Here is an 18,118-nt window from a genome sequence, read left to right on the forward strand (position 1 = left end):
AATGTTCTGTTTTTATGAAATGAATGTGTATACCTATTTTTCAAATTATCTCAAATTTCCCAGGCTTACTTTGATTTTGTTGTACATGTGGATTCAGAAAATTCCATAATGGATTTTTTTTCTTAAGAATATATTTATATGCTCCCCAAAATAAACTATTTCAAAAATATATTAATTCATAGCTTAAAGGGAATAGTTTATTTAGCATAGCCAGATTAAGACTGCCATTGTCCCTAGGCAGGGTGCCAATTGGGGCACCGTCCTTGAGCCATGGGATCTGTTGGTCTGACCTGTGAGTGTTGTGTGTGGTGACTGAGTTTTGTGTGTGTAGTGGCTGACTGTTGTGTGTGGAGGAAGCTGGTAGCTGTATCTTTGGACAGGCTGAATGTACCTATGTGTGCTAGTTGAGGGTTGTGTCTATGGTGGCTGAATTATGTGTACGTTTTTAATTTGCCCTCTTCTGCTTATTTTTTGGTGGTCCAGTGGAGGGTGAGCTAGATTCCTGGAAATCCAGTAGGGGAGCATTGAGGGAACATTGTGGTCTGCACAATTATAGGTACTGATCACTTTAAGAGCTCCATCGCAGTTCCAACACTCTGTCAGTGACTCAAAGTCATTGAGAAGCCACAGTGAAAGGCAAGGTATCTCTATGTGCGCATTATTATTGCAGATCATAATTCACCCTCAATAATGTGAGAGGGCTCAGGGACGAGCAGAAAGGTCTTTTAAACTCCCTTCTGACTCAAGGGTGGATGGGAGGGTTGTCTAACAACCAGGACTGACTCTGTTTAGTTCTGTCACAATTTAGGACTATCTCTGAGCAGGACAGCGTGAGTGCATCATTAGACGTGCTTGTGCAGTGCAGACAGCACTAGGAGCGTGCAGAGAGCATTTCAGCAATTCTTCATGCAGGGTCCTTTTAGTAAGATGCTAACTGAAATTAACCCCTTTGCAGCCAGGGGTGTAACTCTACTTCTTGCAGCATCTTTACGGCATCCTTAGCCAGCCCGCAACAAATGTTTTGGGCTGACTAATGTCAATTCTGTGCACAGAGGTGCATTTATTGGCTGAGAGAAGTCAGCTGACACTCTCAGCCAATGAATGGCCATTGGGAACATCACCAGCCATAGAGGAATCTCTGAGCCCAGCAGGGACTCAGATAAGAGGGCAAATTGTTGTAACACAGTTTACCCCATTCCTGAGAAATAGGCCCTGGGTATCCCAAGAACCATAACCACTGCAGTGGGCTGTGCTGGTTATGATGGTTTGAATAACCCTTCGGGATAGCACACTGTACCCAGAGCTTCCATCTTAGACAGACATGTTTAGGAAAGGGCCAATATTTATTCATTTTTGGTCTGTTGACATTTTCATTCCTACAGCGTTGGGTTTGTCAGTATTCAGACCGTTGCCTAGAGGTCTCTATTTACTAGGGGAACCTATCCTGACTAGAATTCTTTTGGTGGGAAATAATAAATAATGGCTGAGGCTTCTACCTCTTCCTTGAACCCCTAGTCTGTTGGATAGGGTGTTAAAATAAAAGGTGATAATATTGGGCCCCTCTAGTTTAATGTATTCTTGTAAATTATGGCAAGCATTGGGAGAGAGGTTGTATGGACTTAACAATCACATAAATAGTGCTCATAAAGAGAGCATTGCTGAAAGGCTGAAATTGCATATAGACATTTGCTGAACACTCTCAGCCAATGAGCCTGATACTTAAAAATATACGTTTCTCCAGCTTGAGATGATCACCTGCAGTGGATTGTCTTGGACATCAGGTAGGAGGACCCAGACAAGGTGTCAAACAGTGCTGGTGGCCATCTTAATGGAATGGTGTCAGTGCATGCCGGAAACCATAACCACTACATAGAGCTGTAGTGGTTATACTGCATGGAGTGTTGCATTAATTTTACTGTTGAAACATATCGTCTACACTAGAAAAATGGTCCAGTTTATACATGAGAAACCATCATACCCTATACCGCTGGTTGGGTGCCATTTCTGGCTTTGCTGCTACCAAATCTCAATTTGTATTGTCAAAAAACATAGTGAGTTCTCCTAGTACATGGATTCTTGTGTCAAAACTATGGAATGAGAGTTGGTGCCTTTGGAATGTAAATTGTCAATATAAGGGTAGCGGGTAAAGGGAATAACTGTTAATAAATCAATTATATCTGGGAAGAACATAAATTATAGTGATGATTTCAAGCCCTGGAACATTGGAGACAATGTGCATTGTATCAGTGGTGCTTGTGTGACTAATACAATAGAGTATAAAACACAGACCTAGCCATCTGGACCTAATATGTGCATTGGATATACATAAAGGAAGAGATCAGTATCAGCATTTCACTGGCAGGAAATAAAAATATCCCTTTTTTTAGCAGCCATCTGAGATGTTCCATTTGCTTTAGATCTACACAATTTTTATAGGATTAAATCACCAATGTGATATTAGGGTTTCTTCTTAAGTTTAAAAGAGAAAGGTCAGTGATTGAAACAGCCAGATGGGAATATGTTAAAATAATGGTCACACAGGTAACGTCACAAGTTGTGGTAATTCCCACGATGCACAGAGATATATGATGATGTGTATAATGTTAGCATTATGGAATTGCTTGCATCAGCCAGCTGTAAATATTGTTTTTATCATTAGTGTAATAAATACAACCCAGCCATGCTGCTCTGTAATACGCAATATTATTCTAGCAAAACAGCTTGCCAAGTGTCTCTGTTAGTGTAACATAATAAACCTGTTACATTTTAAAAGGACATTCATATTTTTTGAATAGTTCATCTGCTCTTAATTGTTCAAAGGGCATCTCTATTACCAAATGTGACTTGATGTCACTTGGTATCACTTTATGGGGAATACAATTTCATCTGTACATTGAGTAAGCCTAATGGTTAGTAAATTAATTTATGAAGCATTGTCATTTTTGTTTTGTCCTTCCTCAGCTGCCATGTTGACAGCCTGATGTAGAAATTAAATCTATACCTACCTGAAGATTACCCTCTGGATGATATTTCATGTAGTGGTACCTACTCTCTTCTAATTCTCCTTGACCTCTTTGCTGCTCTTGACACTGTTGATCATCAACAACTTTTTTTCATCATTCGTAACCTCGGTCTACAGGACTCTGCTCTTTCCTTGTTCTCCTCCTACTCTCCCAGCTCTTTTTCAATGTCTCCATTTCTGGCTCTTCCTCTCCTCCCCAACCCCTCTCTGCTGGTGTTTTTCATTCTTGGTCCCTATTGTTCTCAATCTATACTGCCTCCCTGGGTAAATTCATTAACTTTATTGGCTTACAATATCACTTCTTTGCAGATGACACGCAAATCGATCCATCCTCTCCTGAGCTCTCATAGTCCTTCTTGATCCGTGTCTCTGACTGCCTCTTTGCTATTTCTAACAAGATGGCTGCTTACTTTATTAAACTCAACCTCTCCAAAACAGAATTTCTCATATTTCCTTCCTCATGCATTGCTACTCCAATGTCTGTCTGCTTCCAAGTCAATGGCACTACCACTAGCTCTTCCTCACAGGCTAGCTGCCTAGGTATTCTCTTTGATTCCAACCTATCCATCACCCATCATGTCCAGTCAATCAGCAAATCCTGCCATCTTCATCTAAAAAACATATCTTGCATCCACCCATATCTAGCACCAGATTTAGCTAAAGTGCTAGTACAAGCCGCTATCTACTCCAGCTTTGACTACTGCAATCTGCTTTCCAATAGTCTTATGCATAGGTTGGTAATATTCACCCTATCTCCTGTCTCATCCATGGCACACAACTCTTGGCTTCTCCTGACTTCTGCCATTCTACTGAACTGTTGACCCTGCTTGTGAACCATTTCACACAGGACATACCTTTCTCATGACACACACACATGATCTTCATTATTTGACCTTCAGTTATAGTTTATGAATATCTACAGAGTTACTCAATTCTATTATTTTCTTACAGACTTCAACATTATATAATGTTTAAATTAGGTGATTTTATTGATAAGAGTTGGCTGTTAACTAAAATTCTAGATTTAAAATGTAATGCTCAAACACGCACCCTCTTCTGTCTCTTACATAAACACACACACTCTTTTAGTCACATACACAAACACTTTTTCCCCCATGCACATACCTTCTCTTTCAAATGCACACACAGACACACTTTCTTCCAATTACATACACACACACACACACGCATTGTGCATATACAGTGTGATGACTGTTTTTAGTTCTGCTATTCACAGTATTTGTTTGCACTTGTTTAAATGCATTATGACATTTGAAACCAAGAAATGCCTATTAAAATAACAAGCAGATGAGGTAATATGCTAAAACATAGAATATTAGAACTCCCTGTTCTTGAATGGTTAAGAATAGTGATGTACCGAACTGTCCGCCGGCGAACAGTTCCCGGCGAAATTAGCGTGTTCGCGTTCGCCGCGGCGGGCGGACACAAGCGCAGTTCGATCAGCCCCCTATTCGTCATCATTGGGCAAACTTTGACCCTGTGCCTCTCGGTCAGCAGACACATTACAGCCAATCAGCAGCACTCCCTCCCTTCCCCACCCTCCAACCTCCCTCCCAGCATCCATTTTCGATTCATTCGGAAGATGCATGCTTAGTGAGAGGAGGGAAAGTTTAGCTGCTGCTGATTACATAGGGAAATTGATAGCTAGGCTAGGGTATTCAGTGTCTACTACAATCCTGAAGGACTCATCTGATCTCTGCTGTAAGGACAGCACCCCAAAAAGCCCTTTTTAGGGCTATAACATCAGGCTGCTTTTTTTTTTTCCTGTGTAATGTAATTGCAGGTGCCTGCCTGCCAGCTTCTGTGTGAGGTTCACATAGGATACTGTGCCTATTTGCCCAGTGCCACCACTCATATCTGTTTTAACAATAGGTTAAGCTTTACATTTAAAATAAATATTTTTTTTTCACTGTAATAGAAGAGCAGTTGCCTGCCTGCCAGCTTCTGTGTGAGGTTCACATTGGATACTGTGCCTATTTGCCCAGTGCCACCACTCATATCTGTTTTAACAATAGGTTAAGCTTTACATTTAAAATAAATATTTTTTTTTTCACTGTAATAGAAGAGCAGTTGCCTGCCTGCCAGCTTCTGTGTGAGGTTCACATTGGATACTGTGCCTATTTGCCCAGTGCCACCACTCATATCTGTTTTAACAATAGGTTAAGCTTTACATTTAAAATAAAAAATTTTTTTCACTGTAATAGAAGAGCAGTTGCCTGCCTGCCAGCTTCTGTGTGAGGTTCACATTGGATACTGTGCCTATTTGCCCAGTGCCACCACTCATATCTGTTTTAACAATAGGTTAAGCTTTACATTTAAAATAAATATTTTTTTTCACTGTAATAGAAGAGCAGTTGCCTGCCTGCCAGCTTCTGTGTGAGGTTCACATTGGATACTGTGCCTATTTGCCCAGTGCCACCACTCATATCTGTTTTAACAATTGGTTAAGCTTTCGATTTAAAAGAAATATTTTTTTTTCACTGTAAGAGCAGTTAGTTGTCTGCAAGCGTCTGTGTTTCAGGCCTACTTCAGCGTGTGCTCTGCAGACCTGTGCCAGCGTGCTTTGACAGTTGCCAATCATATCTGGTGTCTCTTTAGCGTGCTTTTACAACCAAAATTTTGTTTCCACTGTAATAGAAGAGCAGTTGCCTGCCTGCCAGCTTCTGTGTGAGGTTCACATTGGATACTGTGCCTATTTGCCCAGTGCCACCACTCATATCTGTTTTAACAATTGGTTAAGCTTTCGATTTAAAAGAAATATTTTTTTTTCACTGTAATAGAAGAGCAGTTAGTTGTCTGCAAGCGTCTGTGTTTCAGGCCTACTTCAGCGTGTGCTCTGCAGACCTGTGCCAGCGTGCTTTGACAGTTGCCAATCATATCTGGTGTCTCTTTAGAGGGCTTTTACAACCAAAATTTTGTTTCCACTGTAATAGAAGAGCAGTTGCCTGCCTGCCAGCTTCTGTGTGAGGTTCACATTGGATACTGTGCCTATTTGCCCAGTGCCACCACTCATATCTGTTTTAACAATTGGTTAAGCTTTCGATTTAAAAGAAATATTTTTTTTTCACTGTAATAGAAGAGCAGTTAGTTGTCTGCAAGCGTCTGTGTTTCAGGCCTACTTCAGCGTGTGCTCTGCAGACCTGTGCCAGCGTGCTTTGACAGTTGCCAATCATATCTGGTGTCTCTTTAGCGTGCTTTTACAACCAAAATTTTGTTTCCACTGTAATAGAAGAGCAGTTGCCTGCCTGCCAGCTTCTGTGTGAGGTTCACATTGGATACTGTGCCTATTTGCCCAGTGCCACCACTCATATCTGTTTTAACAATTGGTTAAGCTTTCGATTTAAAAGAAATATTTTTTTTTCACTGTAATAGAAGAGCAGTTAGTTGTCTGCAAGCGTCTGTGTTTCAGGCCTACTTCAGCGTGTGCTCTGCAGACCTGTGCCAGCGTGCTTTGACAGTTGCCAATCATATCTGGTGTCTCTTTAGCGTGCTTTTACAACCAAAATTTTGTTTCCACTGTAATAGAAGAGCAGTTGCCTGCCTGCCAGCTTCTGTGTGAGGTTCACATTGGATACTGTGCCTATTTGCCCAGTGCCACCACTCATATCTGTTTTAACAATTGGTTAAGCTTTCGATTTAAAAGAAATATTTTTTTTTCACTGTAATAGAAGAGCAGTTAGTTGTCTGCAAGCGTCTGTGTTTCAGGCCTACTTCAGCGTGTGCTCTGCAGACCTGTGCCAGCGTGCTTTGACAGTTGCCAATCATATCTGGTGTCTCTTTAGCGTGCTTTTACAACCAAAATTTTGTTTCCACTGTAATAGAAGAGCAGTTGCCTGCCTGCCAGCTTCTGTGTGAGGTTCACATTGGATACTGTGCCTATTTGCCCAGTGCCACCACTCATATCTGTTTTAACAATTGGTTAAGCTTTCGATTTAAAAGAAATATTTTTTTTTCACTGTAATAGAAGATCAGTTAGTTGTCTGCAAGCATCTTGGTGTCAGGCCTACTTCAGCGTGTGCTCTGCAGACCTGTGCCAGCATGCTTTGACAGTTGCCAATCATATCTGGTGTCTCTTTAGCGTGCTTTTACAACCAAAATTTTGTTTCCACTGTAATAGAAGATCAGTTGCCTGCCTGCCAGCTTCTGTGTGAGGTTCACATTGGATACTGTGCCTATTTGCCCAGTGCCACCACTCATATCTGTTTTAACAATTGGTTAAGCTTTCGATTTAAAATAAATATTTTTTTTTCACTGTAATAGAATAGCAGTTAGTTGTCTGCAAGCGTCTGTGTTTCAGGCCTACTTCAGCGTGTGCTCTGCAGACCTGTGCCAGCGTGCTTTGACAGTTGCCAATCATATCTGGTGTCTCTTTAGCGTGCTTTTACAACCAAAATTTTGTTTCCACTGTAATAGAAGAGCAGTTGCCTGCCTGCCTGCCAGCTTCTGTGTGAGGTTCACATTGGATACTGTGCCTATTTGCCCAGTGCCACCACTCATATCTGTTTTAACAATTGGTTAAGCTTTCGATTTAAAAGAAATATTTTTTTTTCACTGTAATAGAAGAGCAGTTAGTTGTCTGCAAGCGTCTGTGTTTCAGGCCTACTTCAGCGTGTGCTCTGCAGACCTGTGCCAGCGTGCTTTGACAGTTGCCAATCATATCTGGTGTCTCTTTAGCGTGCTTTTACAACCAAAATTTTGTTTCCACTGTAATAGAAGAGCAGTTGCCTGCCTGCCAGCTTCTGTGTGAGGTTCACATTGGATACTGTGCCTATTTGCCCAGTGCCACCACTCATATCTGTTTTAACAATTGGTTAAGCTTTCGATTTAAAATAAATAATTTTTTTTCACTGTAATAGAAGAGCAGTTAGTTGTCTGCAAGCGTCTGTGTTTCAGGCCTACTTCAGCGTGTGCTCTGCAGACCTGTGCCAGCGTGCTTTGACAGTTGCCAATCATATCTGGTGTCTCTTTAGCGTGCTTTTACAACCAAAATTTCGTTTCCACTGTAATAGAAGAGCAGTTGCCTGCCTGCCAGCTTCTGTGTGAGGTTCACATTGGATACTGTGCCTATTTGCCCAGTGCCACCACTCATATCTGTTTTAACAATTGGTTAAGCTTTCGATTTAAAAGAAATATTTTTTTTTCACTGTAATAGAAGAGCAGTTAGTTGTCTGCAAGCGTCTGTGTTTCAGGCCTACTTCAGCGTGTGCTCTGCAGACCTGGGCCAGCGTGCTTTGACAGTTGCCAATCATATCTGGTGTCTCTTTAGCGTGCTTTTACAACCAAAATTTTGTTTCCACTGTAATGGAAGAGCAGTTGCCTGCCTGCCAGCTTCTGTGTGAGGTTCACATTGGATACTGTGCCTATTTTCCCAGTGCCACCACTCATATCTGTTTTAACAATTGGTTAAGTTTTCGATTTAAAAGAAATATTTTTTTTTCACTGTAATAGAAGAGCAGTTAGTTGTCTGCAAGCGTCTGTGTTTCAGGCCTACTTCAGCGTGTGCTCTGCAGACCTGTGCCAGCGTGCTTTGACAGTTGCCAATCATATCTGGTGTCTCTTTAGCGTGCTTTTACAACCAAAGTTTTGTTTCCACTGTAATAGAAGAGCAGTTGCCTGCCTGCCAGCTTCTGTGTGAGGTTCACATTGGATACTGTGCCTATTTGCCCAGTGCCACCACTCATATCTGTTTTAACAATTGGTTAAGCTTTCGATTTAAAAGAAATATTTTTTTTTCACTGTAATAGAAGAGCAGTTAGTTGTCTGCAAGCGTCTGTGTTTCAGGCCTACTTCAGCGTGTGCTCTGCAGACCTGTGCCAGCGTGCTTTGACAGTTGCCAATCATATCTGGTGTCTCTTTAGCGTGCTTTTACAACCAAAATTTTGTTTCCACTGTAATAGAAGAGCAGTTGCCTGCCTGCCAGCTTCTGTGTGAGGTTCACATTGGATACTGTGCCTATTTGCCCAGTGCCACCACTCATATCTGTTTTAACAATTGGTTAAGCTTTCGATTTAAAAGAAATATTTTTTTTTCACTGTAATAGAAGAGCAGTTAGTTGTCTGCAAGCTTCTGTGTTTCAGGCCTACTTCAGCGTGTGCTCTGCAGACCTGTGCCAGCGTGCTTTGACAGTTGCCAATCATATCTGGTGTCTCTTTAGCGTGCTTTTACAACCAAAATTTTGTTTCCACTGTAATAGAAGAGCAGTTGCCTGCCTGCCAGCTTCTGTGTGAGGTTCACATTGGATACTGTGCCTATTTGCCCAGTGCCACCACTCATATCTGTTTTAACAATTGGTTAAGCTTTCGATTTAAAAGAAATATATTTTTTTCACTGTAATAGAAGAGCAGTTAGTTGTCTGCAAGCGTCTGTGTTTCAGGCCTACTTCAGCGTGTGCTCTGCAGACCTGTGCCAGCGTGCTTTGACAGTTGCCAATCATATCTGGTGTCTCTTTAGCGTGCTTTTACAACCAAAATTTTGTTTCCACTGTAATAGAAGAGCAGTTGCCTGCCTGCCAGCTTCTGTGTGAGGTTCACATTGGATACTGTGCCTATTTGCCCAGTGCCACCACTCATATCTGTTTTAACAATTGGTTAAGCTTTCGATTTAAAAGAAATATTTTTTTTTCACTGTAATAGAAGAGCAGTTAGTTGTCTGCAAGCGTCTGTGTTTCAGGCCTACTTCAGCGTGTGCTCTGCAGACCTGTGCCAGCGTGCTTTGACAGTTGCCAATCATATCTGGTGTCTCTTTAGCGTGCTTTTACAACCAAAATTTTGTTTCCACTGTAATAGAAGAGCAGTTGCCTGCCTGCCAGCTTCTGTGTGAGGTTCACATTGGATACTGTGCCTATTTGCCCAGTGCCACCACTCATATCTGTTTTAACAATTGGTTAAGCTTTCGATTTAAAAGAAATATTTTTTTTTCACTGTAATAGAAGATCAGTTAGTTGTCTGCAAGCATCTTGGTGTCAGGCCTACTTCAGCGTGTGCTCTGCAGACCTGTGCCAGCGTGCTTTGACAGTTGCCACTCATATCTTGTGTCTCTATAGCGTGCTTTTACAACCAAAATTTGTTTTTCACTGTTATAGATTGAATAGCAGTTACTTGTCTTCAAGCGGGTGTCTCAGGCCTACAGTGTGTGCTCTGCAGCACTGTTCCAGTGCACATTGCCAATCATATCTGGTGTCTCTATAGCGTGCTTTTAAAAACAAAATTAGTTTTTCACTGTTATAGATTGAATAGCAGTTACTTGTCTTCAAGCGGGTGTCTCAGGCCTACAGTGTGTGCTCTGCAGAACTGTTCCAGTGCACATTGCCAATCATATCTGGTCTCACAGTAGCTTGCACGCATAGTACCACAAATCCCAAAAAAAATGACAGGCAGAGGCAGGCCACCCCGCAGGGGCCGTCGTGGTCGTGGTGCTGTGATTCCCTTTTGCCCTAGAATAATGGCCAGTTTTCAGAAGCCACGTACCCTGAACTTGAAAAGTTCTGAGGACTTAGTTGACTGGCTAACACAGGACACCCAATCTTGTACAGCCTCCGCTCGGAACCTTGACGCACCATCCTCCTCCAGCTTAGCTTCAGGCACCTCTCAAGATAGCACTCACCCGCCTGCCGCCACCACCAAAACTAGCACCACAGCCGCTTTACTTGGTATGTCAGAGGAGTTATTCACACAGCCGTTTGAAGAAATGAGTGATGCGCAACCATTATTGCTAGAGGATGTAGATAACAGGGATATGTCTCAGGCAGGCAGCATTAAACACATGGAGGTACGGTGTGATGATGATGATGTTGTACCCACTGCTGCTTCCTTTTCTGAGTTGTCAGATACAAGCGAAGCGGTTGATGATGACGATGCGTCCATGGATGTCACGTGGGTGCCCGCTAGAAGAGAAGAAGAACAGGGCGAAAGTTCAGATGGGGAGACAGAGAGGAGGAGGAGACCAGTTGGAAGCGGGGGGGGTCGTCGCAAGGAGCTAGTGGCACAGTCAGACAGCATGCATCGGCACCCGGGGTCAGCCCGACAGCACGCCAATCAACGCATGCTGTGTCCACCACCAGAATGCCGTCATTGCAGAGCTCAGCAGTGTGGCATTTTTTTTGTGTGTCTGCCTCTGACAACAGCGATGCCATTTGCAACCTGTGCCAAAGGAAACTGAGTCGTGGGAGGTCCAACACCCACCTAGGTACAACTGCTTTGCGTAGGCACATGATCTCACATCACAAACGCCTATGGGATCAACACATGAGTACAAGCAGCACGCCTACTCTAAGCCGCCATCCTCCTCCTGGTCCAGCATCTTCAGCCACGTCAACCACTGCTGTCCTTCTTGCCCCCTCTCAACCATCCGCCACTCCGTCTCCCGCCTTGAGCAGTTCCCGCTCATCTGCCCACAGTCATGTGTCTGTCAAGGACATGTTTGAGCGTAAGAAGCCAATGTCACCAAGTCACCCCCTTGCCCAGCGTCTGACAGCTGGCTTGTCCGAACTATTAGCCCGCCAGCTTTTACCATACAATCTGGTTGAGTCTGAGGCGTTCAAAAAATTTGTAGCTATTGGGACACCGCAGTGGAAGGTACCCGGCCGGAATTTCTTTTCACAAAAGGCAATCCCCAACTTGTACTCGATTGTGCAAAAGGAAGTCATGGCATGTCTGGCACACAGTGTTGGGGCAAGGGTCCATCTGACCACTGATACCTGGTCTGCAAAGCATGGTCAGGGCAGGTATATCACCTACACTGCGCATTGGGTAAACCTGCTGACGGCTGACAAGCAAGGAATGCGTGGCATTGCAGAGGAGTTGGTGACACCGCCACGAATTGCAGGCAGTCCTGCTGCCACCTCCTCTACTCCTCCTACTCCATCCTCTTCCATAACCTCCTCGGCTGAGTCCTCTTGTGCCGCTGCTTCTTGCTCCACATCAACGGCACCCCCCCAGCTCCCCAGGTACTATTCCACATCCCGGATACGGCAGTGTCACGCCGTCTTGGGTTTGACTTACTTGAAAGCAGAGAGTCACACCGGACAAGCACTCCTGTCCGCCCTGAACGCACAGGTGGAAAAGTGGCTGACTCCGCAGCAACTGGATATCGGCAAAGTGGTGTGTGACAACGGAAAAAATTTGATAGCGGCATTGAAGTTGGGCAAGTTGACACATGTGCCGTGCATGGCACATGTGTGTAATCTGATCAAACAACGCTTTGTGCATAAGTACACAGGCTTACAGGACGTCCTGAAGCAGGCCAGGAAGGTGTGTGGCCATTTCAGGCGTTCCTACATGGCCATGGCTCACTTTGCCGATATCCAGCGGCGAAACAACATGCCAGTGAGGCGCTTGATTTGCGACAGCCCTACACGTTGGAATTCAACACTCCTAATGTTCGACCGCCTGCTCCAACAAGAAAAAGCTGTTAATGAATATTTGTATGACCGGGGTGCTAGGACAGCCTCTGGGGAGCTGGGAATTTTTTTGCCACGTTACTGGACGCTCATGCGCAATGCCTGTAGGCTCATGCGTCCTTTTGAGGAGGTGACAAACCTAGTCAGTCGCAGTTGTGTGTGTGCGTGTGTATGGCTGTCTGCCTGTGTGTGTGTGTGTGACAGGGTGAAGATTTCTTGCACATGGGTGTGACAGGGTGAAGATTTCTTGCACAGGGCGCCCAAAGGCCTAAGGCTGGCCCTGCGCATGGGTCAGTGGCTCTGCACCAGACTTCCCTCCAATTGATCAAAGTTAAAGGATTTCAAGTGGACTGATTACAATTACAGGGCCTCTAAAGAGTCCTGTATTGTTATTTGTCGTCACTACCTTCCCGCGTCGGGAAGATTTCTTGCACAGGGCGCCCAAAGGCCTAAGGCTGGCCCTGCGCATGGGTCAGTGGCTCTGCACCAGACTTCCCTCCAATTGATCAAAGTTAAAGGATTTCAAGTGGACTGATTACAATTACAGGGCCTCTAAAGAGTCCTGTATTGTTATTTGTCGTCACTACCTTCCCGCGTCGGGAAGATTTCTTGCACAGGGCGCCCAAAGGCCTAAGGTTGGCCCTGCGCATGGGTCAGTGGCTCTGCACCAGACTTCCCTCCAATTGATCAAAGTTAACGGATTTCAAGTGGACTGATTACGATTACAGGGCCTCTAAAGAGTTCTGTATGGTTATTTGTCGTCACTACCTTCCCGCGTCGGGAGTGGGTCATTTGCGCCCCTGCTGTCTTCCTTGCATGTGGTAGCTGTTTGTCAGGGATTTGTCAATCCATATCTGCCAAGTGACCCTATGTAGGGGTAACAGTCCCTATTCTGCTCTGTGTCAGTGTGTATCATGGTCTCTGTGGACAGGGAACAGTCTCTATTCTGCTCTGTGTCAGTGTGTAACAGGGGTTTTGAGGACAGGTGTCAATCCATATCTGCCAAGTGACCCTATGTATATCTGCTGTCAGTACACAGGAAAAGTTTAAATATTTCTTGTTCTACGTTCTCTGCAACTCCACGCACCGACTCATCCAATACGTGAAGATCTGGGGTTTCTCTGACTCTCCTCAGTAGTGTATCAAGCAGAGTCTGCACTGTGGTAACACGGACATCTTCAGGACATAACTCAACTATTTGCAGATAGGCAGTCTGCAGCTTCTCTTTTTCACCTGTTCTCTTCTTTCTCTTATGCGTATTCTTGTCTATATGCAGGTGGTCTCTTGCCTTTCTTTTAACCAATTCGTTCCTTCCATATGGTTTCAAAAGATCTCTGGCATCATTACTTTCAACGCAAATAACGTCATCATAGTTAGTCTCCTCATTATTCACCGGGAAGAGAGTGTTTGCACTGACTACCCACAGCATGCTCTTGCCATTGCCTACTCCACCTTCAACGACAGGGTGCAAGTCCCAAGGAGAAGGATCATTCACTTTATTATCTGTCTTTATTTCACAAGTAGTGCCTGGAACATCCTCATGGGTCACAAGATGTAAATCTGGACTAATGTCAACCCCAGGGTCTGGAAAATCTAAAGAGTCCTGTATTGTTATTTGTCGTCACTACCTTCCCGCGTCGGGAGTGGGTCATTTGCGCCCCTGCTGCCTTCCTTGCATGTGGTAGCTGTTTGTCAGGGATTTGTCAATCCATATCTGCCAAGTGACCCTATGTAGGGGGAACAGTCTCTATTCTGCTCTGTGTCAGTGTGTATCAGGGATCATTAGGATAGGTGTCAATCCATATCTGCCAAGTGACCCTATGTAGGGGGAACAGTCTCTATTCTGCTCTGTGTCAGTGTGTATCAGGGATCATTAGGATAGGTGTCAATCCATATCTGCCAAGTGACCCTATGTAGGAGGAACAGTCCCTATTCTGCTCTGTGTCACTGTGTATCAGGGATCATTAGGATAGGTGTCAATCCATATCTGCCAAGTGACCCTATGTAGGGGGAACAGTCCCTATTCTGCTCTGTGTCAGTGTGTATCAGGGGTTTTGAGGACAGGTGTCAATCCATATCTGCCAAGTGACCCTATGTAGGGGGAACAGTCTCTATTCTGCTCTGTGTCAGTGTGTATCATGGTCTCTGTGGACAGGGAACAGTCTCTATTCTGCTCTGTGTCAGTGTGTATCAGGGGTTTTGAGGACAGGTGTCAATCCATATCTGCCAAGTGACCCTATGTAGGGGGAACAGTCTCTATTCTGCTCTGTGTCAGTGTGTATCATGGTCTCTGTGGACGGTGAACAGTCTCTATTCTGCTCTGTGTCAGTGTGTATCATGGTCTCTGTGGACAGGGAACAGTCTCTATTCTGCTCTGTGTCAGTGTGTATCAGGGATCATTAGGATAGGTGTCAATCCATATCTGCCAAGTGACCCTATGTAGGGGGAACAGTCTCTATTCTGCTCTGTGTCAGTGTGTATCAGGGGTTTTGAGGACAGGTGTCAATCCATATCTGCCAAGTGACCCTATGTAGGAGGAACAGTCCCTATTCTGCTAGTTAAGAATATCCTTATATATTCCTTTCTAAGACACATTAAAGGGACACAATGGGCACCTGGACGACTTCATGTCATTAAAGTGGTCTGGGTGCAATGTCGCTGTCCCCTTAACCATTCAATGTAAATCATTGCAGTTTTAGAGAAACTCTAATTTTTATATTGCAGGGCCTACCAGACACCCACTAGAGGCGCTTCCTGCATTTTCACGGAGTTTGAAACAACGCTGGACTTCCTCACACATTGCATAAGGAGGTCTTGCACCATCAAACCCCCCCATAGGGCAGTATTGATTCAATGCTTTTCTATGCGAAAGCCCTAATGCGTGTGGCACTCACTGTGCATGCGCATTAAGTTCTCCCATTGCTGTGGCATTGCGGGATGAGGAGCCCAATTTAGTGCCTTGGGGAAGGGGGGGCATTGAGGCAGAGGGACATTAAAGTGTTAGGAATACCGTTTTCTACAGACACTCCTCACATACTGGCCAGGTTCTGTTCCTACAACCCAGTCGTAGAACGAATTGGTCGGTAAGTGAGGAGTTAAGGGATTCCCTGCTCTGGTGCGTTCGTCTATGTTCGGGAAAATCAGGGAATCCCTCAAATCTATGCTCGGGGAAATTTCCCCGAACATAGATTAGAGGGATTCCCTGCTCTCGTGCGTTCATAAGTGCGAGCCGTCGTAAAACAGGTAGACTACTAAATGAGGACCACCTATGTTCCTTACACTATTCTTTAAAGGGGCACTCCAGGCCTCTAAAGCACTTTTTCTTTTCTTTTTTTTTCTTTTTTCAAAAAGTGAAGACTTCAATAGAAATTTAAACTTTTATTAACTCACCTGGTTACATCCCAATGGCTTTCAAGGAGATAACATGTTCTGTTACTTCCTGATTTGGGTAGCTCAGTGGAGCTAAACTGAAGAGGCAGCAATTGCCCAGAGCACCTATCTTGCGACTTCTCATTGAACTGCATTGCAAAGTCTGTGATTGGACAGCCACAGACAGTTTGGGCGGGGTTGTAAGGGGAGGACCTGCAAAGGCAGCAGACAAGAGATCTGCAGCTTTTGCAAGCGTTTTTTACATATACCATAAATGGAAACAAAATGCATTATTAAATACATGCATGTTTTCATTTGGAGTATATATACTAAATAGTAATTTTTATTTATTTTATTTCTGGGCACTACAGTGTCCCTTTAATAAAACCTGTTTGTTTTTATCTCCCACTGCTCAGTATTCTGGAACATTTGCAGTTGCGGTCCTCAAATTATACAGTTTGCACAGTTAACTTAACACTTAATTTCAACACTGGAATAATACACGAATGGCTCAAACATTCAATAAAATTGTCAAGATAACAAAAGCTTCTTCTGTGTGACTTGCAAGCCAACCATCTAACGCTAAGTGATATAATGTATAAATAGCTTCCGAAGCTGCTGGGAAGTCAAGATGCCAGACGGCACTGTTATTAAGACAGAAGAGTGAATGATGCTCAAAGCTGAAGGAGACTGGATCCAGTTGAATCCCAGTGTAATTAACTGACAATAGCTGGGGGGTAAATGAACTATCCTGATGGATGTAAAAAGCAATCCAAGGCATTTCATCCTTGGGCTACTTACTTGTCCAACACTGTATGATTGTTTTCTTTGTTTGTTGTTATTATATTGTATATCAGTAGCTTTTGTTTTTATATCAGAATATTATTCGGTATATTGAGAAATGTTGGGAATTCACAGCGGATATCAAGGTTAAGGCCAGAGTAGCTGAACTGGATGCGTACACTTTTAGAGAATGTTTCCAGTTTAGCTGTTCTGGCCTTACAGGGTTACTTCAACCAGCATCATCACTTTCGCTTTTTGAAGTGGTCATGGTGGTTGAAGTGGTAGCTTGAAACACTGCACATTCAGATATATTTTCAATTATGTGCCTGGGGCAAGTTGCACCCCTGGCAAACATGATATTAGCAACCCGGAACTCCAGGTTGCCTAATGTCAATTCTGTGCTTATCTTTTTATCTGTCGTCGGTTCGCACTGCACGCTGCTAACAGACGTAACTGTTTTGAGAAGCTCTTGCCTCCCCTCCCTCGTGATACGGTTTTGCTGTTGATCCAAAAGAAGGCAAAAACCACAAAAAGTGTTTTCCGGTTTAAAGCGCTTTCCAGTTTTGCAGCCAAATATGGAAGAAATTCCTTCTTCACCACAGAATGGCAGTCAGACCTCTCTTTGGATCTTTCCCCACATATTTAGTAATATTGCTGAATATTATGTTTTTGCAAGTATTCATCCAGTTGTTGTTTAAACATCTGTACAGACTCTGATAAATGCACCCCTTCAGGCAGAGAATACCGCATCTCTACTGTTCTTACTGTAAAAAAAAGTTCCTTTACCTTAGACTAAATCTCCTTTCATCCAGTCTAAATGCATGACCTTGTATCCTATGTATAGTTCTGTTAAAGGACCACTATAGTGCCAGGAAAACATACTCGTTTTCCTGGCACTATAGTGCCCTCATGGTGCCCCCACCATCAGGGCCCCACCCCTGCCCGACTCTAGGGTGAGGAAGGGGTTAAAATCTTACCTTTTTCCAGCACCGGGCTCCCTCGGCGCTGGGGAATCTCCTCCTTCTTCTGCCGTCATCAGCTGAATACGCATGCGCGGCAGGAGCCGCACACACATTCAGCCAGTCTCATAGGAAAGCATTCTCCATGCTTTCCTATGGACAGCAGCGTCTTTTTACTGTGAAAATCACAGTGAGAAGCGTGGAAGCGCCTCTAGCGGCTGTCAATGAGACAGCCACTAGAGGCTGGAATAACCCATAGGTAAACATAGACGTTTCTCTGAAACTGCTATGTTTACAGAAGAAAGGGTTAATCCTAGAGGGACCTGGCACCCAGACCACTTCATTGAGCTGAAGTGGTCTCGGTGCCTATAGTGGTCCTTTAATGTATAGATTTCCAGACAATATATTTGTATAATGCAGCACTTGTAGAGCAACAATCAAAATGTGTATTTTTTTTTAACTGTATTTTGATTGTTCCTCTATGAATAGAGGTCCCAAAGGAAGTTCTTTAAATAACAAAATAGGTAGGACATGGGCTTGGTGTTGTTTTATTTTATACCTTTTTAC

The 18,118-nt window shown here is 43.8% G+C and overlaps 1 protein-coding gene across 2 annotated transcripts in view; it reads left to right on the forward strand.

The window, feature by feature from the left end:
* The window catches only part of TMEM108 (transmembrane protein 108), a 240,388-nt gene that overhangs the window by 39,921 nt on the left and 182,349 nt on the right, over positions 1-18,118 (forward strand). The gene's annotated exons all lie outside the window — the stretch shown is intronic.

The sequence above is a fragment of the Pelobates fuscus genome, chromosome 4 (genome assembly GCF_036172605.1).
Source record: "Pelobates fuscus isolate aPelFus1 chromosome 4, aPelFus1.pri, whole genome shotgun sequence".
NCBI lineage: Eukaryota > Metazoa > Chordata > Amphibia > Anura > Pelobatidae > Pelobates > Pelobates fuscus.